At 40.0% G+C, this 26,711-nt stretch overlaps 1 protein-coding gene and 1 pseudogene across 1 annotated transcript in view; one reads left to right on the top strand and one right to left on the bottom strand.

Moving 5' to 3' along the window:
* LOC118845953 overlaps nucleotides 1–26,123 on the top strand; it is a 210,999-nt pseudogene extending 184,876 nt beyond the window's left edge.
* The window catches only part of NAALADL2 (N-acetylated alpha-linked acidic dipeptidase like 2), a 1,044,682-nt gene that overhangs the window by 974,858 nt on the left and 43,113 nt on the right, over nucleotides 1–26,711 (bottom strand). The window lies entirely within an intron of this gene.

Raw genomic sequence — 26,711 nt, 5'->3', positions numbered from 1 at the left:
CCCAGACAACGCAAGCTCTTTGGAGAACAGAGGAAGCCCTGTGGGCTCCTAGGGCCTGGCAGCTCTTCCAGGAGAGAGGTCTTTCTTATCCTTATTACGGGAAGTCCTCTAACTTTCAGCAGTATTCTAGGTATTTATATAGGTTTTGAAATCTTAAACTGACCTTCCATTGTCAGACCTTGGACCTGACAGAATCCTCTCCTCAGTTCTTTTGACTCCTGCCAAATAAGTAGGGGTGTATGGGGAGAAGAAGGAAGGGGAAGGTGCAGGAAGCTAATGATTAGATCAGAGGGGAAATGCTTTCTCCTGCATAAGCTAACATATGTCTAATTAGAATCTTGATTTAACAGTTGGTCAATAAATATTTATTAAGCACCTACTATGTGCCAGGCACTGTGCTAAGTGCCAGATTTGGCACTTAGTGTGGTGTCATGTATAGAAAGCTGGTTTTAAAGCCATTAAGATCTAGGTTTGAGTATCCTCTCTGACATGCCTCGGCTGTGTGACCCTGGCCAAGTCACTGAGTGCTCCACTTACAGAAAAGGTGACATCCTACATTGGTAGAGGGGAGTTTCTTCACCCAGATGTCCTCTCTACCAATGAAATCTAAGGTCTGGTCTCTATCGATTAAGCACAAAATGGCTATTTCAAGATCTCCTGGGGTTGGGGGGGGTTGGGGGGGAAGAAAACAAAGCAAGCAAACAAACAAAGACCAATATGGCAAGATAAACTCAACCATCTATAGGAGAAATCTGATCTCTCAGTTCTAGAAACTCATTGAGTGTTCAGCATTGAAAGGACCCTTCTTTCCTCATCCCAGGGTTGCTCTAATGCATTTAACTTCTTCTGGCTAAATGCCCCAACTTCTTCAACTCATGGTCATTCATGTTTTATTATCATAAACTGTAAAGAAATCTTCAGTGGTATCACAGTATCCTATCTATAGTCGTACAGCTAGTATCCGCAGCATTAATCAGTGCAGGCGACAGTGGGTCCTACCTGAGGACTGCTGGGGGGCTCCTGCGAAGTTACCACATTCTGCTGTTTTGCTTTGACTCCTCACCTGTGTTTTTGTCTCTGGCCTGGAATGTGAGTCTCTCTGCTTCATCCTCAGATCCTAATCTCTGTTCCCGACCTTAGCCTGATAATCTGACCTTGCTCTCCTCCAGAGGAATTTACCAGAGGCCTTTTTTTTTTTAACATATGATCATCACACTCCACCTTCTAGTGAACATGGACAAAGCAAGGGATCAGACACATTTTAATCTGCATTAGGTCATGGGAGGTAAACAGGTGTTCAAACTCCAAGTGAATTAGATGCTACAGAAAAACAAGACATTTGCTACTATATGAAAAGCCATACACACACACACACACACACACACATGCCCAATCTTAACATGTTTACAAAACTTAGTGCCTATGATCTGGCAGCACTTCAAATTAAAAGACTTTATGTAAATCTGCTATTAAAATAGCCTTTTGTTTTTGTTCTTTTTTTTTTGGCTTTGTTTCTTCTTTCTCATGATTCATTCCATCGGTCATAATTCTGTTTACAACTTGACTATTGTGTAAATAAGTTCAATACGAAGTTATATGTAGAAGATATATCAGATTCCATGCCGTCTTGGGGAGGGAGAGAGGCGGAGGGGAAGAAGATCTGGAAATCAAAATCATGCAGAACTGAGTGTTGTAAACTAAAAATAAAAAAAATCTTAATATTAAAAAAAGATATCTATAAGCAAACATTACAAGAAAGTGACAAGGAAAACAAAGGTAAAATATTATGTTGTGTAATAGCATATCTCATAAATCTTTTACTAAGAAAAAAAATAGCCTCAGTTGGGTGAGGCCTGGATAGGAGCCCCAGATCATATCAGGGTTGTCAAAAAGCCTGTGGTTATGGTTGAAGAAAGAAAAGGAAAAAAAAAAAAGAAAGTTCCAGGGCTTGTCTATTCCCAATGCTAATTTTCATATTATGCTGTATAAATATATGTATTGAGTTTAAAAGGTTTTGTAGCTCAAACTAAATGAAATAAAAAAATGCAATCAGCTGCATCCCAAATCAATATTAAGGGTATTGCAAATATGAAATGCTTAACTGATTCATTTTCAGTTATCTTTAAAGATCCATTTGTTCTTTAACCAATGACTTTAATTACATCTTCAGTTAGGAGAGCAAGAAATAGCTGAAGAGTTGCTGCTTATTAGCTCCCACTGTGATAAAATAGGGAACATGCCCTTGATGGAGGGAGGCCTACCAAGCTCTCCTCTCCTCCCCATCCCTCTGTACACACTTCAGGGTTTTCTCCATAGGGATAGATGTCTCAGCCACTGGGGGAAACTTGATTTTTCTATTGCAAAATTCAAAACATGTCCTTTTTCTGCTTGCATTCTTAAAACAAGGGTTCAGTTCTGAGGAATTGACATTTGTTCTGAAATCTCCCCTTATAGTACTGGAAGGGCTTAGCTTTAAGGTAAAGACAAACCTGCTTGTGAGTGATGTAGACTTCCTCTGAAGCACCCAAGCTTACTGTAGGAAGGTATAACAAAGAGTCATACACATTATCACACAATTTAAAAAAATCACCTATGAGACAAAATTCTGTGTCAGGTTGGAATTGTGGCTTCCCAAATGGGCAATCTGTCTCTAATAATTTAGGCACCTCTCAATTTGAGGGTGTTGTGCACTGACCTTGGCAGTTACTGGCCTTCCTAGCAGTACCCAATGACATTTGCCAACAGGTGACAAGAAGGCTCCATTCTTCGCTTATACCTCCAACACAGGTGAGGAGAAGTTGAAAGTCATTCAATGAATGAATGAATGACAAAGCATTTATTAAGCACCAACAATATTCAAGTTACTATGCTAAGTGCTAGGCCTACCAATTTAAGAAATCAAAACAGTCCTTGACCTCAAAGATTTTATATTCTCATGGGTGAAGACAACATATAAAAGGGGAGGTTTATAGTGGGGGAGGGTACACATTTGACTGCATGGTTTGGAATAAGATATTCAATCCCTAATAAGCTGAGATGAATAGGGAGATAACAAGAGAACTCTCACCTACTTAATGTTACAAGTCAGCGGGACAAGTTGAACAATTTCCCAGAGCACTGTAAGCAACGAGATTACTGAGTCACTGTAAGTGATCTTTGAAAGATTATCAAAAATTAGAGAGGTGCTGTAGGATGGGAGATCAAGCGTCTTCACTTTCAGAAAAAGATAAGAATATCCTCTACAAATTACAAACGAGGCACCTTGATTTCAACTCCTCAGAACATTCTAGAACATGATAATAGAAGGATGGTTAATTCACATCTAGAAAAGGGCATAGTAATCACAAAGGACCTCCATGCTCCATAAGTAATAAGGACATGGTAATAATCACAAACAAACACATTTATATAACACTAGCTATGTTCCAGGCACTATGCTAAGTACTTTACAATCATTACCCCATTTGATCCTTACAATGACGTTGGGATGTTGCCTTTATTAGACAGAGTCACTACACTTTGAGGTCAATATTTGTTAGATTCCAGCAAACATTTGGCAAAGTTTCCCACATGCTGTGTGTGCTTGGGGAAAAGGTAGAGGTAAAACCTTGACAAAAGTAAAGACATGGTCAGACCCAGGGCAAACATTAATGTTGTGATGTAATTTTAGAAGGGGGTACCCCATAATGTGCCCCAGGTCTCTGTCCTTTTCCTTATGCTATTAAACATTAGTAATGGTTGGGATCTACACATAAATGGTTCCCATCAGATCTGCAGATGGCACAAAACTAGGAAGGCTAGCTAATGTGCTGGATGGTAAAGTCAAGATTGAAAATGATCTTGACAGGCTAAAATACTGAAATGAATCCAATAATCTGGCATTAAGTGGGAGATAAAAAGCTCCAAAAAGAAAGACTGAATTTCTTCTGGGCCTCAAACCTGTGAAATTAATTTTGGGGATGGGGTCATGATAGCTATCTTCAAAGACATGCATGTGAAGGATTATGGGAAGGGGCATTAGAATTGTCTTGCTTGACCCAGAAGGCAGAACTTAAAATAATTAGCAGAAATTGCAAAGACACATGTAACAAAAAACCTTCCCAGCAAATTCAGTCACCCCAAAATAGAATGATGTGCTTTGTGAGATAGTGGCTTCCCCTCACTGCATGTCTTCAATAAAAAGCTGTATGGACCACTAGTTGGCTATGTTGGAGGGAGAATTCTTGTTCAGTCAGATTAAACCTTTTCTGTGTCCTACACCCCTTTGGCCATATAGTAAAGGTTGTCAAGTCCACCTCAGAAGAATTTAAAATAATTGAAGAAAATACTTAATTTTACTAAGAGGTTAATAAAAATAAAGATGTATTCTTTTTCATGTATCCAAAGTCATGGACCCAGTGAAATTTACATGGAATCCTTGGGGCTCCATGGACTCAAGGTTAAGAACTCCTAAAATATTTGGCACCTTACAGCTCAAACAATGGCCTCCATTTTGCCCCTTGCAAAGTGTACAAACCACCTACGACCTGTAAGGGCCGAAAGATTTTTGTTTGGTGAAGCTCAAAAAGGAAAGGTTGAATTTCTTCTTCTGGGCCTCAAACCTGTGAAATGAACACTTCCCAGCCCAACACCAAATGGAAGACACCCAGGTCTCCTTTTTTCTTGGTACTGAAACATTAAGAAACATCAAAGGTTTCACTGGGGTTAGCCTTAGCATCATCTCAAAGGTGTGTTTCTACTATGTGGAAGACTGAAATATGTATAAATATTTTTTTAATTATTAAGTACTTTTTGGCAGGCAAACATCTGAGTAACTAAAAGGCTAATGGTACTTTAGGGCCTTGCTGCTGCATCTTCAAAGTTCTCTGGAACCCACAGTTTTCAGTCCCCATGACAGACTTTCACTGACTGTGTAACAAGAAGGAAAAAAAAAATCAACTTTACTCATGCCAGATACTGAAGATCAATAGCTATTTCACAAAGTTTATGGTGTAATTAAAAAGTGTAACAGGAATAATTTTCGTTTCAGAGCCTTAGGCTAAGCCTGGAATTATCAACTAAGTCAAAGTTATGTGGTGTAACATTTTTTATTATGTTTATGTATAATATAAAGGAGCTGACGGCCTTTACATGTGACTTGTTAAGTTGAGAACACTGAAGAGGAAAAAAAAAACAACTCTAGCATCCATAAAGCAAAGACTGTTTACCAAGTTTCCTAACGGTCCATTTCGGGGAGGTGAATTTACATCCCTTTCTATCAGTCTATAGCCACCTATGACTTTCAAGCGAAGGCAAATGGTCAAACCAATCAGAAATTTAGGAGAACACATTTACCCCCAGAGCACTCCAGGGCTTTATTGTGTTCAATAAAAGTGCAGGCAATATAAAAATGATCCCTATATCATCAGGATGATAAGATAGGTGGGACCATATAATTCAAGACTTTTCCAAGAAAGAGCACCTGTGTGTGTACAAACAAACCCATTCATGGCAGTTTCAGTAGAAAATTTATTCTCAGAACAAAGGCAAAGAATCACCCCTTTTTATATTTGGCCCAGAAAGCATTGCAAGATATCTACCAGCTTTTCCAATTACTGAAACAAGGTTAAAAAAAAGGAATAATGTCACCCCCGTTATCTTTGCAGGAAAATGATATGCATAGAGGCATGCAATGGAGTTCTGGAATTTGCGGAACATTTTAGAATTTGACCTTTTGTTAAAAAGGGCAACGGTTACAACATAATGTGCCTTCATTAGATACTGACAAGAATGCAGATGGTGGCTGGAGATAGGCTCCACCCCTCTCACCTACCTTTTTCTGTACTTCTATTCATCCTTGCCTAGGCCCCGCCTCAGAAAAAGTAATCACCTTCATTCTTTGGGATTGTAGTGCATCTTCATCTGTGTGCGTGTGTGTGTGTGTGTGTGTGTGTATGTGTACGGTAGGGAAGGATGGGCTGTTTTCATAATGGCTAATGTTTAACCTTTATTTTAAAATATTTTGACTGATATCTTTTGTTTTTATATCAATTATATTTCCTCCTAAATCCCTCCTTCCCCTCCATCTCAGTCATCTAATGGGATAATGTTAATAAAAGCACTTAGCACAAGTGCCTGGCACATAGTACTTGCTGAATAAATGCTTATTCCCTTCCCTTCCCTTAGAAAAAGAATTTATAAAAACTAAATTAAAGAAAAAAAGAAAACATAAGGAAAGGAAAACAGAATCTGAGATGTGCAATGTTTCATATCGATGGACTCTCCCTCCTTTGCCACCTATTTGGAGGAATGAGGGGAAATGTCTTTTTGCATCTCTTATCTGGGGCCATGCTTCTTCTTTGTAATTTTGCAACTTTTATTTCAGATTACTTTGCTGTGGTTGAGCTTCCCATTTACATTATTGTAGTCATTGTGTATATGGTTTTCCTGGTTCTTAATTGTTAGCATGTTTTAAGTACTTTGAGGCTTGTGAAGGCTTTATAGCTATCATCTCATTTGGTGTTGATGATGATGTGGGTACTATGATTATCCCCATTTTGCAGATAAAGAAACTGATGCTGAGGAAGACTGAGTTTGCCTCAGTTTCCTCATCTATAAGATAAGGAGCCGTTAATCCTTATTGCTTGTATACCTTTACCTCCGTGGTGTTCAATATCATCATTTGCAAAATTAAAGGGATTATATTAGGTGATCTGTGAGGTTTTGTTGTTGTTTAGTTGTTTCAGTCATATCTGACTCTATGTGTCCCTATTTGGGGTTTTCTTGGGAAGAATACTGGAGTGGTTTGCCATTTTCTTCTCCAGATCATTTTACAGATGAGGAAACTGAGACAAACAGGGTTAAGTGACTTGCCCAGGATCACACAGCCAGTAAGTGTCTGAGGCCAGATTTGAATTCAGGAAGGTGAGTTTTTCTGCCTCCTGGCCTGGGAGTCTATCCATCATACTACTTGGCTACCCTCTCTGTGAGTTTGCTTTAAACTTATGATCCATAAGCATGATTATAGGTCACAATCATGCTTATAAACATTGGGTTTGGGGCAAAGTACAGCCTATGATAAAATTGTCCTCCCCAAATCCTTGTCAGAGCAAAACTCAAGATTAATTCCACATTAGAAGAAATAATTTTTTAAAATGGAAAGAAAATATGGTATGAAATTAAAATAATTCCAATCTCATGTATTTAAAGAAGCTATTGACATTGAAAGATTGGATAAAGGAACAGACATTGACCCAGGCAGTCACCATTTCCTAAGCCAGTTAAACTTCCATAAATCAGTCGCACAATGTGGAGATCAAGAGCATAAAACCCATCTCAGTCAGCAAATCCTTAATCTTCTTGCCATTTTAGAAATGTAAAGTATTTTATAAAAGCTTACAGAGGAAGAAAGTAGACAATCATGAAGAGTATTGCCTCATAAAACTGAAAATTGATAGTGGGGGTGGGGTTTACAAAATGAAATATGGAAGTGGATCTCACTGCAAGACCAGTTATATCTTATCTGTCAGAATTCATTCCATGGTCTGGCTGGTGATTACTATAACTCTTCCATAAAGTCTATACAGATAGTGTAGTTATTTGGTAGTTTTATACTCTAAGAGCCACCCTTCTTTTGTGAATTTCAATGAATTGACACTGCTTGATAGAAAATGCATACAGACACATCCATTTGTAGCTGCCTGCTGGTCCATCTCACAGTCTCAGTGCATCCAAGAGTATTCTGGAGCCAGCCCTAAACATTTCTCAACAGTCAATTTTTAAATTTTTAGTGTGAGAATTTTAGAAATTGTCAAATGCTAAAAATCAGATTGTCTAGATTTAAGAAAATGATTAAGAAAATATTAATGAAGATTAAACTGAAAAGTAGGTCATAGGGACATTTTGGGGGTGAGGGGCTTGGGCAGGGGGGACTGATTGTTAAACACTTACCAGCAAGCTACCGCATCCTAATATATGAAATATTAGCCAAAAACAATGAATTAATATTAGTAAACTACTACACATATAGCATGCTTTATACTCTTCAAAGTGGTCCAGGGGGGTTAACAGTTAAAAAGAAATTCAGATCATGATTAAATTTAGATTTCCTTTTCTCCCTCCTTAATCCCCTCAACCAATTAAAGTACTCAAAGATCTCAAAGCCTAAATCTGGGAAGAAAAGTAACAGATAATGCCTTGCTTCCCCACCAATCACTGCTCTAAAATCCCCAGGAACTGAGAAATACTGATTCAACTGTGTCATATAAATGGACTTTCTGTAAAAAAAGGAAAAGTTGGAAAGCTGTTCCTGGTTATTACCCATCCTCCTGGTTATCACACCCCTTCTCTGCAAATTAATCTAACACCCAGGGTACCAGGCTCCTATTGGAGCATTACTATGAGTCACAGACCCCAAAATTTGTAGCATCTCTTTGCTCCAGCCTTCCTAAGACTAGCCAGCTGTAAATAATATCTTTAATAAATATCATTTGCATATATATAAGTTTGTGCGTAAGATCTCATTTCCTTTTCTAGAGTAGATATTAATTTACCACAAAATTGCTGGCTTAGAGAGTCATTTGTTGCTAAGTAAAAAAAATAACATATATACAAAAGAAATGGATCCTCTCGCCTTTATATTTAAGGATAAATCCCATGGACCTAGAAAATAGCACCAAATAAGTACAAATAGGCTGAAAATGGAAACAATTTGTCACAATTATTACAATAAAATATTCCCATCGATGAGAGTAAAGCCATCAGATCTATACCTTAAAATTACAGTCCCCAATGTGTTAAATGAAGAATTAGAAATCACACTAAAAATAACAAGACTATAAGAGAAACTAGACTAGAGCAAGGATGTGGAGAGAAAGTCCATGCTGGAGGCAATACATGCTTGAGGCCACTGAACAATGATCCTCGGTGATATCTAAAGGGGAAAAGATACCAATACTTGGAAAAAATAGTGAACATTATCACCACTGGGAAAAAACAAATAAACAAACAAGAAAACAGCAAGCACAGCTGACTCCAGAGCCATATCTAGGAATCTGGTCAACTGGATCAAGAAATTTTTAAGGAATGATTGAAATCAAAAGTTGAGGAGATAGTCAAGGAGGAAGAGGTTGTCTTAGGAGCTGAAGAAAAGGTGGAACTTGGAGGTCAGAATGGTTGAAGCGGGGCAGGGATGAGAGAGGAGAAGATTTTGATTAAGGTACAGAATTTGTTACTGAGAAGGAATGGTGAGGTGACAACAACAAGAAGAATTTGATCCGGATGAAGTGAATTTTAAAGAAGAGGTGGTTGCTGATTAATAATGGCAAGAGAGGGTATACAAATAGCATCAGCAACTGTCAAAAAAAATGCCAATGCCTCTTTTAGTCCTCTGTGTCAGGAGATATGAGAAAGACAGGTTGCCGGAGAAAGGGTGACAAGGGATGGGGTACCTTTAGGAGAAAGCCAGGTTCCAATGAGCACTAAAAGGTCAAAAGAATGTGAGAGGAAGAGAGGTAGAATGAAGGGGAAATGAACAATAGAGGGCAAAGACTGGAGAGAGCTAGGCATGAGGAGAGTAGAGTTGAGAATGTGATTAATAAAAAGGAGTGAAAAAAAGGAGGAGGAGAGAGGGGCTTAGGGGCAGCTAGTCCTGATTCCAAGTTCAGTGTTGGAGGAGAAAAGGTGATCTATCCCAAATATTGGCACTTGGAGAAAAACTCCATACTCTCCAACCCTAGTCATGACTCTAAATATCCTACATGCTACTTTCTTGTCTCTAAGGTCTTCCAATGCACTATGGCATAGTGAATAGAGGACAGGTCTTGGGAGTCAGAAATGACTGGGTTCAAGTCCTACCTTTGACCCATATGAGCTATGGAAATCATGGGTCACAACCTCTCCATGCCATAGATAACTCAGTAAGATTATGAGAGCCAGACAAGATGCTGAGCTGAATTGAAAGGTCTTTTCCGCAGCAAATTCTCTATACTTATGAAGTCACAATTTTGACACAAAATCACAAAGTAAACAGATTGATGATAGATGGCTAGTTAGTTGGCTAGATGACAGATGAGTGAACAAATACATACATCTTTATGAAAATAATCTACACATATTGATATTTTGAGAAAGACAAAGGTAGCTTTTTGCACAAAAAAAAAAATTCTTTGGTAGACCTCTCCTTTATGATAATCTTAGAACTGTCTGAAAGGTGCAGAGAATGCAATACTTCACTGGGCTAATAATGTGTTGACTATTTTTTTAAACATTTGATTCAATAGAGTAAAATACCACCCTAAAGGTTTTCTTACAACTAGATATCACCCATTAATATGTTAACAATCACACAATTATTTGAAAGACACAATAGTAGAGATAAGGCTGAAATGATCCTTTGGATTATTGGATTAAACTAGTCAAAAGAATCTGTTGCTGATGATGAAGGCATCCATCCTTGAGTCCAAACTGAAGAGGGATTCCCTATGGACGATGAAGTCCTTCAGCTTCTCCTGATTTCTAATCATACTGTTTTAATTGTCTTAAGGCCCAGAAATTTCAGAGCCTCTTGTAGTAGACTCCTAATCATCCATAAGAGTTCTACAACATAGGAAAAAGCAAATGGATTAAGGATGCATATTATCCAGACTATGATATTCAATGGGATAGACTGTCCATAGAGATCCTATTTTAGTGCATATCTCGTGGACAGACAGCAATGATGGGCAATGAAGAATAAAAGTGGAGGAGGATAATGGACCTTACTGCCCTGGGGAAATCACTTCAAGGAGTACCTTGTGGTCATTCTATCACTCTGCTAAGCCTCATACTTTAAATAATGTTCTTTCACTGATGCTATATGACTGTTTCTGAAGAATTAAATTTTCAGGCCATCTTATAAGCAACAGAAAGATGTGTGGATGGTGAGTAGGTTGTAATGTATTACCGGTGGTACAAAAACTATCAAAGAGATTTATGGGCAGATAAGGAGCTCATGTCCTCTTTTCTTTGGGCTAAACATTTCCAGATCTTTCTAGTAATCCTCCTAAGACCTATTTTCCAGTCTTCTCACCATTCTAATGACACTCACCTGGACTTGTTCCAGCTTGACTAAAATATGGCTTCATAAAGTGAAAGCCAGATGGGAAAAAGGAAATTGTTTGAAAGTCTTCCTTACGACTGAACTCTGCAGACTCTTCTTCTTTGCCAACTACCTCGCAAGCCTGGAGAAACCTCCACCCTGAGGTCTGGCTCTGCTGAATGGTGACTCCTTCAGCCAGACTGTTTCTGCCATCAGGAAGGACCTCAGCTCATTTCACTCCTGACTCAACCCTCCAGGCTTCTCCTCTTCACTCAATCTCTCCACCCCTTAGCTATCTCTCCCCTTTATCTGTTGTTTTGCCTCTCCATTTGGAACATAAACTTCATTGTTTCTGTATCTTTAGCAGCTATCACAGTGTCTGGAACATAGTAAGTACTTAATATTTTTTTCTATCTATCTATCTATCATCTAGTTACCTATCCATCTCTCTCACAGTTCAGTCTAAGACCAGCTCTGCTTCAAACAGCAAGCATGGGAAGAGGGGACCCATTGTGTTTCTGATAGGACAAGAAGGAAAGGAAACATTTTCCAAGGCAAGATGAGCTTTCTGAAGACTGTGTTCCAAGGCAGAAGAGGAGCTATAATATTTCCAAGGTTCCTAGGAGGGGCTGTTGTTGCCCTTCAGACCTCCTTTACCTCTTGGTTTGTTTCTGAGTCAAGATGGTCACTAGCCTGAAAAAGAACCACTCTGAGACTGGTGTGTGGGTAAAAGTTACTTAGGGAATTCTGCTCCTCAATCTCTGTGGCAAACTGTCTTCTACCCTCCCCAAAGCAAATCACCCAGGCCACTTATTCCCACTTGACCAGCTACATACTTACCTCTAGCGCTTCACAGATCTTAAGTTCTATCGTATCACCATTATATTCTTCATTTACATTTCTTCTAGTGATGCTCTAGTTGGTTAGCTGGGGGAATGGCAGATAGAGCATGCTGAGCTGAAACTAGGAAGACCTGAGTTCAAACAGGGCCTCAGATACTTACTGGCTGTGTGACCCTGGGCAAGTATCTTAATATCTGTCTGCCTCAGTTGCCTCAACTATTAAACATGAATAATAATAGTACCTGCCTCTCAGGTTGTTGTGGGGATCAAAGGAGATATTATTTGTACAGTGCTTATCTTAGCGCCTGGCACATACGAGGGATGCACTTAAGAGTTGCTTCCTTATTTCCTTACACCCTTCTTTCTTTCCTTCTTCCCTCCCTTCTTTCTTTCCTTCTTCCCTCTCTCCTTTCCTCCCTCCCTTCCTCCCTTCCTTCCTTCCCCTCCTTTCCTCCATCCCTCCCTTCCTTTCATCATTCCTTATTTCCTCCCTCCCTTCCCTTCTATCCATCCATAACTGCAAGACATGAAAAAACACAATTTCAAAAGAGGTTTTGTTGCAAATGAAACAAAGGATGATGGAGAGTAACATGATTGATGGGAAGAGACTGGAGCAAATGACCAATGAAGAACTGTAAAGGAAAACGTCATGGAGTTAGGCAATTACCTGCAACTCTGTGTGTGAGGTGACCTTTTATAAATCTTTTAAAGAATCTATCACCATCAGCATAGAGAAGGTTAATAATTCATGTATTTTCTGGGCATTTTAATAAATATATTATGGTAATTTAATAACCTGTCTCATAGACTTTCAGTACAACCATTGGCCAGCTTTCTAACATACATGAAGGAAAAGCAAAATCCTAAAAGAAACCTAGAACACAGAGAGAAAAAGAATACATACAAATGAGGAAGAAGGTCACAGGCAAAAATACAAAAAAGTGATACTTTGAATTTGACAGCCTGGAGACTAATATTATATCCGAACAAAAGAGTCAACTTGGAAATAAAATTGAACTAAAAATCAATCTCTCCAATGACCACATGTTCCACCAATTAGTCCTACAGTTTTGTTTTTAAATTTCTACTCAACTAAGAAGGAAAAAAAAAGCTGAGAAGGCAGAATCATCTTTACTGATCTCAGAGGATTCAGTAGGAGATGCATGATGCTGAATAAATATTAGTAACACCATGATATGCACTTTTTCTACCCTTGTAATCATGGCTGACCCTCAAAAATGACCAAAGGGGACTCAATCAATTTCTCTCTTACTCAGAGTGAATCTAAGCTATCCTTTCAAAATTTGATAGGAATCAATAGAGAAACATATTTAGTTATATTGTGTACATTAAAGCTTGTCAGCCACCCATTACTCAAAGTTCGTATTTCAGATACGGGAATCTTGAGCTAGAAAACATGTGTCTTTATTTTCCTGATTAAGCAGTTTCTTTTTATTTTCAAATTCCTCAAATTTTTTGGCTTTTTCAATATATATTCTATCAATCCAAACCAGTCCAATCCCAAAAGTGTTTGTTAAGTGTTGACTAGGTGCCAGGGACTGTGCTAAGTATTGGGAATACTCAGACAAATGACAAGAGCCTTCCAAGAGTTTACTTTCTCTTGGGGAAATGGGGTGAGGATACAGTGTTTAAATGCTCATTAATAAGTCAACAAGCATACCTCAAGCATGTACCACGTGCTGCGTCCTTTGCTAGGTATGTATATAATAATGTGGGGGGAGGAAGAATGTAAGCATTCAATGCGCCATCAAGAAACACTTTTTTGTAGGAGTTAGTACTTTAGTTTTGAAGAAAGCTAAGGTTTCAAAGAGGTAAACATCAGGAGGGGCTGTACCCTAGGCATGAGGAACAACAGTCTGAAGACTGTTACAGAGGCAAATGATAAAAAGCCAAGTGTGGGGAACAGCAAGTAGATGATTTTGGGTGGAAGAGAGAATAATTGTGGGGGAAGAGTATAAAATAAGCCTGCCAAATGATCATCAATCAACCAATCTCCACCAAATACATAGAACGTGGTAAGAACCGTGTTAAGCACCGGGAATATATCACAGAGCATCCATCCTAATGTAGGAGACAAACTGTATATAATTATACACACAAAATATAGACGAAATGGAAGGTGATCTTAGAGGTGAAACCCATAATAGCCAGAGGACTGAGAAAGGGTACCCGTAGAAGAGAGGATGTGAACTGAGTTTTGAGAAAAGCTAAGGATCTAAGAGGCAGACAGAAGGAGAGAGTGTATTTGTATCGGCAGGGTAGATAGAAACTACAGAAACTCTGATATTTGGTAACTGAAAGACTGATTAGAATCAATACAGAGTTCAGAAATCAAGACACTAGTTCTAGGCCTCTGTCTGTGGAACATGATTCACTTATAATGCAACAGAAGTGCTTTTCCCTTTATAGCTATCCAACTAATTGGTGCATTCTTCTTGAAAGGCATTATGAAAATATACATTAAGGAGCTACAGAACTATCCAAACCCTTTGACTCAGTGATCTCACTACCAGCATTATTCCCCAAGGATGCTATTAAAGGGAAGAAAAATTATGTGTAGAAAAATACCCACAGCACATTTATCATTTATCTCTTCTAGGAACAACACACACACACACACACACACACACACACACACACACCACTGGAAACAACTTATACAATCCAAAAAAAGAGTAGGGAAGAGCTGAAAAAAAAAGCAACAACAGAAATCACAACTACAAAAATGACAAAGAAATATAGAAAACAGAAAGAAATGCAGAAAGAAGAAAGCGCATTCTGCACTCCTCCCCATCACAATACACCAAAATATGCCTCTCACTCCTTCCACCACCCTCTGGCACCGCACAGAACCAGGGCTATTCCTCTTTTGCACAATAGCCCTTCAGGTCTTTGAATTTCCCTATTGTTGCTGAGGGCTCTTCCACCCTCCCAATCATCCAAGATCATATATCTGATGTGTTTAGGGCTGTTTAAGAAGTGAGCCAGGGTCATCTCTAGTAGTCCTGATCTATATCTGGCCACTGGACCCGGATGGCTCTGTAGGAGAAAGTGAGGCTGGTGGCTTTGCACAGCCCTCCCTCACTTAAATCAAATTTATTTGCAAGTCATAGCATTATCTTCCTGACGTCATGGTCCTCTTGGAGAACCAAGGACAAACCACAGCCACCATCTGATGTGTTAAAGGTGCCTCTGTGACACCAGTCTTGTCCATTCCTTTTTCTTCACTCCCAAGCTACCATGGAAGTTCAGGCCTTTATTGACAATCCTCTCTCCTGTCTCCCCTTCAAGTAGCTATCAAAACAATTTTCTCTAAGATGTAAGTCTGAGCAAGTCTCTCCCTTGCTTAAAAAACAACAAACTGACAAATGAAGCCTTCAGAGGTTATGCACACTGCCAAAAGAATAAAATAACCATTCCTCAGTCTTGTATTCAAAGCTTTCCACAATTTGGTTCTCATCTGTCTTGGCAGACTTATTGGCACAGTTGATACTTTTAAATGCTTGTTGACAGACCAATTAATTGTTGATATCCCACAACCCCTGTTCATGGACTCTCCCTTCCAATCTTAGCCATTCCACTAAATTCTGTGCTCCACTTTCCACCTTTTTTCCATTTTTGGTAGCCATCGCCCATGAGCAGGATGCCTTCGTTCCTCATCCACACCTCTCAGAATTCTTGTCTTCTTCCTTCCAGGCTAAACTCAGCTACCCCCTCCTCTGGGAAGTCCTTCCTCTTCCTCAGAGAATTCAGCACTCTCTATTTCCCCAGTGAACTCTATGATGTTTCTTTGTGTGTATATTGCATTTCCTCAGTTGACAGTAAACCTCTGGAGGGCGGGGACTCTTCAGTTTTTGACTTTGCATCCCTAGCATGAAGCATCATGCCTTACAAATAGCATGAGATGAACAAACACTTGCTATTCAATAAAATTAATGCTAACAGCAACAACTACGCACAGGTATTTAATACATTAAAGTTTGAAAAGTATAGGAGGCAGTGTGGTATGGTGTCTAGAGAGCCAGACTTGAATCCAGGAAGACTGGGGTTCAAGTTCTGCTCCTGACACATATTGGCTGTATGACTCTCAGTGATTCACTTAATCTGTCTATGGCCCAGGGCAACTCTAAGACAGTAAATTGCAGAAAAGAAGGCTAACTTGAATTGGTAGAGTTTCCCCACCAAGGACCCTACACCAATAAAACCCATACAGTCTCTATCCCTTGTGGACTTTATAGATCCAATTAATTACTCTTGCCAACAAGCTTTCCATCAATTATCTCTAAGTAGGAGGGACTCTCTAACTACAGTGTTAAAGGCACTGAAAGGGTTAACATGAAACAAATCTCAAAACCTGCCACTAGGACATTTCCTTTTGGCTTGCCCTCCATTTAGTGTTTTCAAAGGAACCTCGTGCAGAACTGGATGAGAACTGAAGAAATTATGTTTGAACCACAGGGCTAGACGCAACCTCCAAAGACTGCATGAGATTCCTTCCTGGGGTGTGTATAGGAGGAAGGTCTGCTGCTGCATCACTCTGAGACTGTTCTGATCCCACATATGCATGTCATTGATTCAGATATCTTTAAAGTCAGTTAGCTTTTCTCCAAACGTTTCTTATCACCGAGTCTCTTTTATATAGACTCTTATGCCCTACTCTCTAAGTAATACCACATTTTATTTTTTAGTTCTCACTGAACAACCTGTGTTCCCCTGATCTGGGGCTTAAGAAAGACAGGTGGATGGATTTTAAATCCAAATGAACCAAGGGCATTTACGAATCCAGTCTCAAAAGTGTTCAACTGTGGAAGACGGTTAAATAAATCTATCTCTGGCAACAAGGTAGGGATTGTCAAGGCAAACTATTTACACATACTTTTCTTGGAGGGAGATTAGGAGCTCAAGGGATAAAAGGCAGCTCAATGCCCTTTTATGTATTTTTCACCCTCATCAGAGCTTCTGCCCAATTGTGTCAAGGAGCCTGATTCCTCTTCATCTTAGATGCCAAGTATAAGATGTTCAGATGAGGAGTCGAGGACATGTCTGGTTAAGAGCCCTCAAAGACAAGGATGGGGGGTGGGGGGGGTAGCTGGCTTACTACTAGCCCACTTTATTATTAGATTTGTTTAAACTATTTCCAGAACTCACAATATAATAATTATAGAGCCATTATACACATATAATCCTAATATTATTGCTACATCTATGTCTCATGCCTCTAAGAAAGGCATAAGGAGCTGATTCACTGATGGATACATTTTTCCTGTGTATATGAAAAAAATTCATAATGGAAAATTAATAATAGCCTTTTAATAATTATGTCACCTTGCAGTTATGCAACACCTTTTCTGTGGAAAAGTTTTATGACTACCTTAATTAAAGTTTTAAAACTTTCCCTCTAAAACAACAGTACTTCTACCTAAGAAATATGAGTCAACCCAAACAGAGTAGTCAGACACTAACGATTTTTAAAAGTCAGAAACAAGTTCTGGAATTGACGTGTCAAAATATTAGATTGCTATGCACACCCATGCTAAGCAGCCCCAGCCTCACTTCAGATATCACAGAGTTCTGTTCCATTCAAGCACAGGACTTTTTCGGGTGGGGACTGGAGGAGGCACAATTTCTCATAAAGACCATGATTCTGTTTGAGTAGGGGTCTTCACAGTGAAGTGAGCCTGATATTTTTCACTCCAGTTCAGGTGTTCTATCATTCTCCCCTTTGTCCACTGGACTCAAGCATTCACAGTATCTATCACTCAATCAACATTCATTACTAAACCCCTCCTAGGTACCAGGAACTGTACCAGGCACTAGAAATACAAAGACAAAAATGAAACAGTCCTTAATTGAAAGGAACTTAGGTTCTAAGTAAAATAAGACAAGACTGGGGAGAGAGGCATTGACATTCTAATGAGGAGACGTGCAATTATCACGGTCAGGCAACATTTATTAAGCACCTTACGAGGTGCCAGCCACTGTTCTAAGCACTGAAGATACAAAAGACATAGTCCCTTAAGGAGTACATTTTATGTAAGATTAAATAAGGTTGAAAAGGCACATTCTTGCATTCTCTCTATGAAGAAAACATACACAGGTCATCTAGTTTTTTGTACAAGGAAAATGGGGCTCTTGGTGAGAGCCGATATTCAATCCTTGTCTTCAATGCTAACACCCTATCCACTGGGCCATGACTGCATTCATTTGGATTCATTTCAACAAACATCTACTGAGCCCTTGCTATATTCAAGGTCTTTGCTAGTCAGAAAATCTACCAGCTCCTGCCCTCAAAGAGTTTACATGCTATTTAAATGAAGCTGCCAGGTTATCTTCAAGTTTCTCATCTAGAACTTCAGAATGTTGTTTGTCTGAAGTTATTTCTCCTCATCCACCTCCAAATCCAGGAGCCCTTGAAACATGAGTTCTCCGGCATTGCCCTTACCTAGAATTCAGTGACTCCATGCCTCCATCATCACTCAGCCCCAGGGCCTTGGCTTCCCTAACCAATAGCTAAGTACCAGAGTATATGCTTCCCCTAATTTAGACACTGACAGTTTCAATGAGAGCACCTTGGCTGTTCTATCACTTAAAGGCTTGTGAAAGTTCCCAGGTGTTACTGTGAGAAGGGAAGGAGGAGAAATCAGAAACTGGTTCCTCCTCTTAGGAACCTTAGAACGATTTCAAAGCACTCACAGGCATGCTTTATGACGATGAATATCGAGATACCTTTCCCACCACAGAGAGGCATTGTGGATGTCCAACCGGTCTGACACGTTGGTGTCTACAGTACTGCTGCCCTAGGGCTGTGTCTTAGCAACAGACACTTAGGCACCTTCCTGTTTTCATTTTCCCCACCTTTTACTAGCCAAATAGGACAAGTATAATTTAACACTGATGGCTCTATCCTGAGAAACATTCACAAGCTGCGGGCCCCTGGTCCTTCCAGGAGGTGTCAAGGGGTTGGGATGAAACATAAATGGGCACATTAAGAGACCTGCTGATTTTACTGTGGGCAGGAAAGAAGCCAAGGCTTGGTGGGGAAAGGTCCCTGTCCCAAAGCAGCCAGGTAGGAGAGCGGAGGTCAGGTGACTCTGCCTCCGGGAACAAACCAAAGAAAGGAGATTTCAAAATCGGAGGTATTTATGAGGCACTGCTTTTCCTTTGAAGTAGGAGAAAAGCAATTCTTCCAAACTTGAAAGTGCCACATGCTTCCCTAAAAATGTACCTGTGGGTAATGTGTCTAGTGGGAAAAGCTCTGGACTGGATAATGGGGGAGCTGACTTCTTACTCCAGCTCTGGACCTGATGAGGTGTGTGACTGCCCACAAGTTCTTTGAGCTGCCTGGACATCAGCTGCTGCAATGGGTAAAGGAGTGAAGTTCAGCTAAGTCACACGTTTTAGGGGTTCACTGATAGATTTCAGAGGGTTCCTGAAATTAGATGGGAAAAAAATAAATCTTTATTTTCACTAACCTCCAATTGAAATTTCTTTCATTATGAATGGAGGCAAGAAAGATGATTCTGAGGAGTCTGGTGGCTTTACCAGACTGCTGAAAGGGTCTAAGATAGAGAAAAGGATCAGATGATTGTAGCTCTGGCATTCCATAGTATGGGGTGGTGATCTCTTCCTTTAAGGTGATGGTGGCAAGAATTCTTGACTTAAAGTCAGGAAGACTTGGGTCCAAAGCCTGCCTCTGACACTGAAAAGCCACACTGCTCTCTGCAAGCCACCCAACCGCTCTCAGCCTCAGTATCCTCATCTGCAGAATAGTGATACTGAATAGCTCCTCCTTCCAGGATTGTTGGGAGGATAGAATGGGATACTGAATGTCAAGCATGCTGCAAGGGGCGCCTATTAAAGGGCTATATGAATGCTAACTCTTATTGTTCTATTCATCAAATCTTTGATTGGGCACCTACTCTGTGTCAGGTGTTAGGGACTATTGGTTACACAAGGACAACAAATGTGTCCTAGGGCTTGGGGGAGGAGAATATGGAAATCAAATGAGATGAGACTTTGTAAACCTTACAGCCTTATAAAAATGCTAATTATTAGTAGTACCAATTATAAACATAGAAATATATACATACATATATATGTGTATATATGTATATTAGATAGATAGATAGTATGCATGCAAATTGCCCCTTAGTACCAAATAAGTTGTTAGTTTTTAATTTATGCTTTGAAAATTCTTTTCAAAGGATTTTGCAAGTACAATAAAGGGAAAGCATGACTAGACAGACATTCTTCTGAAAAAATATCTTGGGATTTTCATGAACTTAAGTTCAATATCACAACCCAGAAACCCACAACCCAGAAACCCACAACCCATATGGTCTTGGGCAGCATCGAGAGACATAGTGTCCAGGAATATGGAGGAGACAGGTTTGTAGGAATGTGCTGAAAGGCCAGAACTGAGTTCAGTAGCATCTTAGCCACTTTGAGAGAGAGCCCACGGGTTCCACTGGTATTTATGCAATGTTGAGAAATCTAATGGAATTCCCCTAGAATATTTAGGCCATTCATTGCATCATTAATTAATCATTTATTAAACATCTACATGTCAGGTAAAAAGCAGCTATGGTAGTAGATAGAGAATCAGTGTTAAAAGTTAGCAAGACCTGAGTTCAAGGCTTGTCTCTGATGTATCCACAAGCCAAAGTTGCACAGGTCAAGAAGGCTTGCCATGGGTAGCAATCTGTACCACTGGAGGAACTATTCACATCGGTGAGAGATCATACATCTAGCAAAATATCAATATATCTATCTATTGATATCTTTATCTATGTCTTATATGAATTTTTAAAGAGACTGTAAAAGGAATATGAGTATCACATTTTAATCTCAATTTTGATGCCTATTTACATAACTTACAGAAATTCCAAGGTTTTGTGTTGACCTAAACATAGTGCTTCTCTTTGTTTTCCCTGGAAGTTTATTTTTATTTATCTTTCTAGACTCAGACAGACTATTTTTATGCCTCTACCTAAGCTAAAAATGTTCCTGTTAACTTTTCACCACCAATTAAAGGAATGTAATTTAAAATCAATAAAGAGTTTGCACATCTGCAAAGATAATTAAAGTCTGTGCTCATTTAGCCTCAGGACAACCTTGTAAGTCCTTCACCCTCATCTGGATTCAGGGTCCTATCTGAAATCTCAACTGGCAAGAGCATATGGAGACCTGTGATCGGTGCACACTTGATCAGCTCCCCAGGTGTAAGGGATAGGCTGAAATCTACAGGGAAGAGAGATACAATGAATGTTCTTTTCAACCCTCTATTGTCAGTGGTCCAACTGGTGAATGGAGGCAATCTGCCAGGCATGTGGCTGTAGAGGGTCCTCTCTATTATCATTCAAAGCACACGATGGGGTGCCAGTGATACTGTGAATATGCCCACTCAGACACAACACGCTCCAAGATGGTCAGGATTTGATGCATTGTCTGTGCCCGGAATTGGCATTACTGAGAGATGGAGCAATCTATTAGAGAGAACAACTAGCCCGAAGTATGGCTTCTCATAATTAGCATAATTGGAAAGTGCTGCAGAACCTTTTAATAACTTGTATTAAGCTATTTACCAAAAAACACATCTCACTTGCTTTTTAGGTTATTTTGATCATTTACATGACCTATTCAGACAGCGAGGCACCCTCATGAGTAATTTTAGTACCTTTGGCCTGGGCCTTTCCTCAAGAAAGATGACCAGAGGACGTTACTGGCCAACCAGTCTTTTGCAATCGGCTTCCTCCTACTTGCCAAATTTATTTTCTATTTCATTACCTTACCTGAGTGCTGTTTTTTTTTCCCATTCATTCATCTAATCATTTCTCATTCACCATCTATACGTCAGATAAAAAGCAGCTGGAGTAGACTGGATAGAGAGTCACCATTAAAAGTCAGCAAGACTGAGGTTCAACCCTTGCCTCTGACACATGTTAATCAGGAGATCATGCACTACTCACTTAACTACTTATTCCTGTAGGCAACTGGCTAGGACTATTAGTTACAGAGCATTTGCTAATCCATCTGTATTAGTACAAGGAGAATTCTCAACATAAGTTCCTTATGTCCAGGAAAACAGAGGTCTTTCTCCCCCAATAAATGTGGCCGGGGCTTTGATAGTCTCTCAAAATACTAAGATAAATCAGTCCCTGCCCTCAAGAAGTTGGGTACAGGGCAGGGGAGAGATTATAAATGCAGAAAACTAGATCTAAGATACATGCATACATACATACATATACATATTTATGTGTATGTAAATATAAACACACAAAGTAACGTTGGGGGAAAGAGGACTAGTAATGAGGGGGATCAAGATAGGCCTCCTGTAGCAGGGGCTACTCGTCCTGAGCTTTGAAGGAAGAGAAGAATAGTAAGATGCTGTGACGAACAAGAAGTACATTCTAAGAATAGGGGCAGAGGGCACGAAGGTGCAAGAGGGAAGGTGGAACCTACGAGCAACAATAACTAGGCTAACTTAGCTGGAATTTGGTATATGAAAGACAGTAACGTCCAATGAGCCTAAGAAAGTGGACAGGAGCCAAGTTGTAAAGGAGTGTTTTAAAATGTCAAATACGGCAGTTTCTATTTTATCCTAAAGGCAATGAAGAGGAGGGTGAGGGGGCATGACCATAAGGGTTCTTTGGCAAAAGAATGACACGGTCAGACCTTCAATTGAGGAAAATCATTTTGGCCGCTTGGTGGGGGATGGATTAGAGAGGGGAGAAACTGGAATCAGGACAAACACTCAGGAGGTTGTGATGATTGTTGAAGGAAGAGGTAATAGTAGTAGCTGTAGTAGTAGCAGTAGTAGTGGTAGTAGTAATGGTGGTGGTGGTGGTGGTGGTGGTGGTGGTAGTAGCAGGGCAGCAGCAGCAGCAACAGTACTAGTAGTAGTAGCAGTAGTAGCAGTAGGCGTAGCAGCTGCTGTTGTTTGTCCTTCACTCTCTAAGAGGACCAAAGACATCACAAGGGTGATGTCTTGACTTGCTCAGGAATTGGATCCAAATGGGGCTCTGAACAGGGATAAAGGCCGTGTGAAACAGGATTTAGCAGATGTAGGATTGACAAGACTCGGCCGCTGACTGGATGTGAGGGATAAGAGAGAGGGAGGAATCAAGAACAACCCCCAAGTGTTCCATCCTGAGTGACTAGAAGGATAACATCGAAAGAAACCTGGAAGTTAGGAGAGGGGAGTGCTTTTGGAGAAGGGTAGCAAGTGCTTGTAGAGCCTGACCTCTCAATTGGATATCTTTTCCTCTAGCCCCAAATAAAAGGTCAAACCTTAGAGGGAAAGGGCTATTTTTAGCTTTCTCTCCTAAGCACCTAGCTTTGGGCCTAACCCTGAATAAATGAAAATGTTCATATATGTTCATTCAAGGAGCTCTGAGCTTCACTAGGAGGCCGACAGTCCTGTTCTCTGACATTCATATACATGCACAGAGAACATAATAGGTACTTTAATAAATGCTAATTGCTCCTTGAAGGATCAGTCCCTAAAAGGTTCTTTTCATATGGCTGAAAGTCTCTTTGAAACCAACAGTCTACAAGTCTGTCTGCTTCCTCATTGGTTTTTACCTGTTTTACAAACCTCACCCAGTAATCTCGCTATAAGAGCAAAAACACCAGGGTTTCTACACCATAGCTCTGATGATGGCTTGAAACTACTAAGCGTCCTATGCTTTTCAACTCTGATAAGATCAGCTACAGAACAGCACATAATACATTCCTCATTGAAAATTAAATGAACTTTTTTTCTTTTAAAATAAGGGTGTAAACATATATACGCGCACTGCTCTCATCCCGGCTTCCTCTGACTGCTGGGAAAAGATCTATGAAGCCAGCAGAGTCTCTTTCAAACTGATGGCTGTTCATTAGGTCAGGCAAGGAGGCCTTTTTTCTCCTGAATTTGTCTTTGGTTTTGTGGCTTCATTTGAGCATATTTGCTGGAAATGCTGACCCCAGTTTCTGGGAAGCTAATAGTGTCAGAAAAAAAAAAAAAAAACAGGGCAGGGATAGTAGCAGGAATCTAGCTCCTATCTATATTGAGTTGCCTAGGCATAACCTTGAACATGGTACAGAGGGGAGCTCCCAGAAGACAGAAAGTCCATAGATCTTCCTGGGATTCTAAAAGCAAGAGAAACCCTCCCAGAACTAACGAAGACATGCTTCTGACAGCTGGTGGTGAGGGGCATTCCCTAGCTTACTACATATGATGCCCCATCAAATGGAGAGTCTTAACTCCCTCCCTCTCTCTCGTTCTCCCTCCCTCCCCCAGCTCTTTCTCTGTCTCTCTCTCTCTCTCTGTATATACACACACACACACACACACACACACACACACACATATGTGTATATATATATACACATATACATTTGTGTATGTAAGCATACATATGCATATATAATACCTACACATAAATATATACAGATACGTATACACACACAGGCTCAACTATGTTTTATTATTCAGGGCAACTGCACAGTGTTTGGAACATAGTAGGTGCCTTTTCTTCTTTTGTTCCCCCCACTCTCTTTGTGCCTCTATACATAGCACCATCTAGTCAGAGCTGGAAGAGATACTAGAGGACATCTAGCCCAATCCTCTTATATTACAAAAGAAGAAACTGAAGCCCAGGAATTTAAAGTGACTTGTCACATAAGTAGTGTCAGATGGAATTTGATCCCAGATCTTTTGACTCTCCAGCCCATTGTCTTTCAATTGTACTGCATATATGGCCAAGGACTTTTCATAGTCAAACACATCCCTTTTATAGCTGTGCTATTGGTAGCTTAAGCAGGGAGGGTAAGTAGTAAAGAGCTATGCATGCAATCCAAATGATCTTGAAAACACAGATTCCTGCATTTTCTATCCTGCTCTTCTTTTCAGGAAGTAGTGACCCCAAGTCATTTGCATGCCCCCCTCTAGTTTCTTCAATACAAACTCTGAATGAACACTACATTAAAAAAATATTGATTAAGGAAGATACACAGGCGAAACAATATATGAAAATATCACCAGGAAAAAATAGCAAAAATGTGTTTTGTGGGGTTCCTGTTGTGCAAGTAAAGGATTGAAATGTTAATTTGGAATTCTCAAAAATACTTCGCATACACATGCACACACACACAGATCTGACACCAAACTAGTTGGGTTCTCTGACTTCCTTGATACCTTCACAAAGAATAGAATCAACACCATGACAGAATTTGAACACGACAATGCACAGTCAGAAGCGCTCAAATGGACTGCAGCTGTATCAATAATCTGAAAAGCAAGCAAAAGGAAGAGCTGGGAATCCTCATTCCCCAAGAAGCCAGACCTTGTGAACAGGGTCCTCACTTCCCCCTACACTGTCTGCCACAACTTCCTCAAAAAACTTTTCCATCGTTCCACTCCAAGGAGCCTGGGCAACTATTTCTACCCCAATCAGCAAGTTTTATCCTACAGTCCAACCAAGTCAAGCTGGTATCAGCGAAGAATCAAAGCTATCCGAGGAAATTTTATTTTATTCGTTAGAAAAAACGCAAAGCTCTTCTGGAAAGGTCTCCCCTAAGCACCTGCCTCCCCTCCTTTAGGGTTACTGTCCCTGATAAAGACACATGACTGAGCATCCCCTAACTTCCAAAAAGACTAAGCACAAATGTGTTTGCAGACCACAAATAAACCTTAAGGTAGCCTTGTGATATATGGTAAAGATCAAGATTTTGCCAAAGGTAGCAATATCCCCATGTGGATGGAGGTAACAGACGCTCACATAGTTTTCAGGTGAATGCCCAAGCTCCCCATAATTACCCTGGGTGTTAAGAATAAAGTTGCCTCTCTTCTCGGTCCACATGGCATTCCTGAGCGTTGGCTAGGCTGGGACGCATGACAGGTGCTGCGTGTTGCTGCTGGAGACGTACCTGCTTCCCCCACCTCCCCAGTAAGGTCTGCCCACATGCTGTAATGGACCCGGCTAAAGTTTCTGCTCTCAAACAGTTCAGAGCTCGCAGGCATACACTTACCTTGGACGGAGGTATTAGGTAAACTGGCTTCATTCTCTCCCATTTTAGTATGTCTCTTTAACGGGGGCCCCCGGACTGTTTCCAGCTGCTTCGGTTATGGTGTAAGCTTTGACCTTCTGACTTTCGACTGGAGTAGTGTAATCGGACACTACCTGCTCTCTGCTGTGAATAATTATGGGACTGCTTCCTGAATTACCTGGGCTGGCCTGACCTGTTTCTGGATGAACTGAGTGAGCTCACATGCTTTGATCCAATGTACTCCTATTAACGTGGGAGCCCCAGACAACAAGGCTTTGTTTCGGTTTTAATATTCACTTTTGATTGCTGACTTTCATTATAGTGGAGGAAAATATTTGCACTTTGCTCCTGATAGGTACTTGGCAGTGGATAACTGGAGCATTTTAAAGACCTCCTTCATTTGTTTCTCTCAGGGGAAAAACAAAACAAAACAAAACTTTAAACATAGCAGGATGGCAAAATCAGTTTTTAATTATCTGTTTGCTGAATGGAGAAAGGTGGGAATTGATATGAAGGTCTTAGCTGTTCATTTATTCATTCAACAAACATTTATAAAGCAACTTTTATGCTCAAAGCATTACGGTTGATGATGAGGAAACAGTGACAAAATGAAAAAAAAAAGATCTTTGCCTCTAACAAGCTTATATTCCACTGGGCTCGGGAAGAGGATCAAAGGTATAGACCTAGAAAGGACCCGAAAAGCCATCTAGTCCAACCCTCTCATTTTATAGATAAGGAAACTGTGTGGATATTATGTGATT

The sequence above is a fragment of the Trichosurus vulpecula genome, chromosome 4, assembly GCF_011100635.1.
Source record: "Trichosurus vulpecula isolate mTriVul1 chromosome 4, mTriVul1.pri, whole genome shotgun sequence".
NCBI lineage: Eukaryota > Metazoa > Chordata > Mammalia > Diprotodontia > Phalangeridae > Trichosurus > Trichosurus vulpecula.
This window is presented reverse-complemented; position numbering and strand designations above follow the sequence as displayed.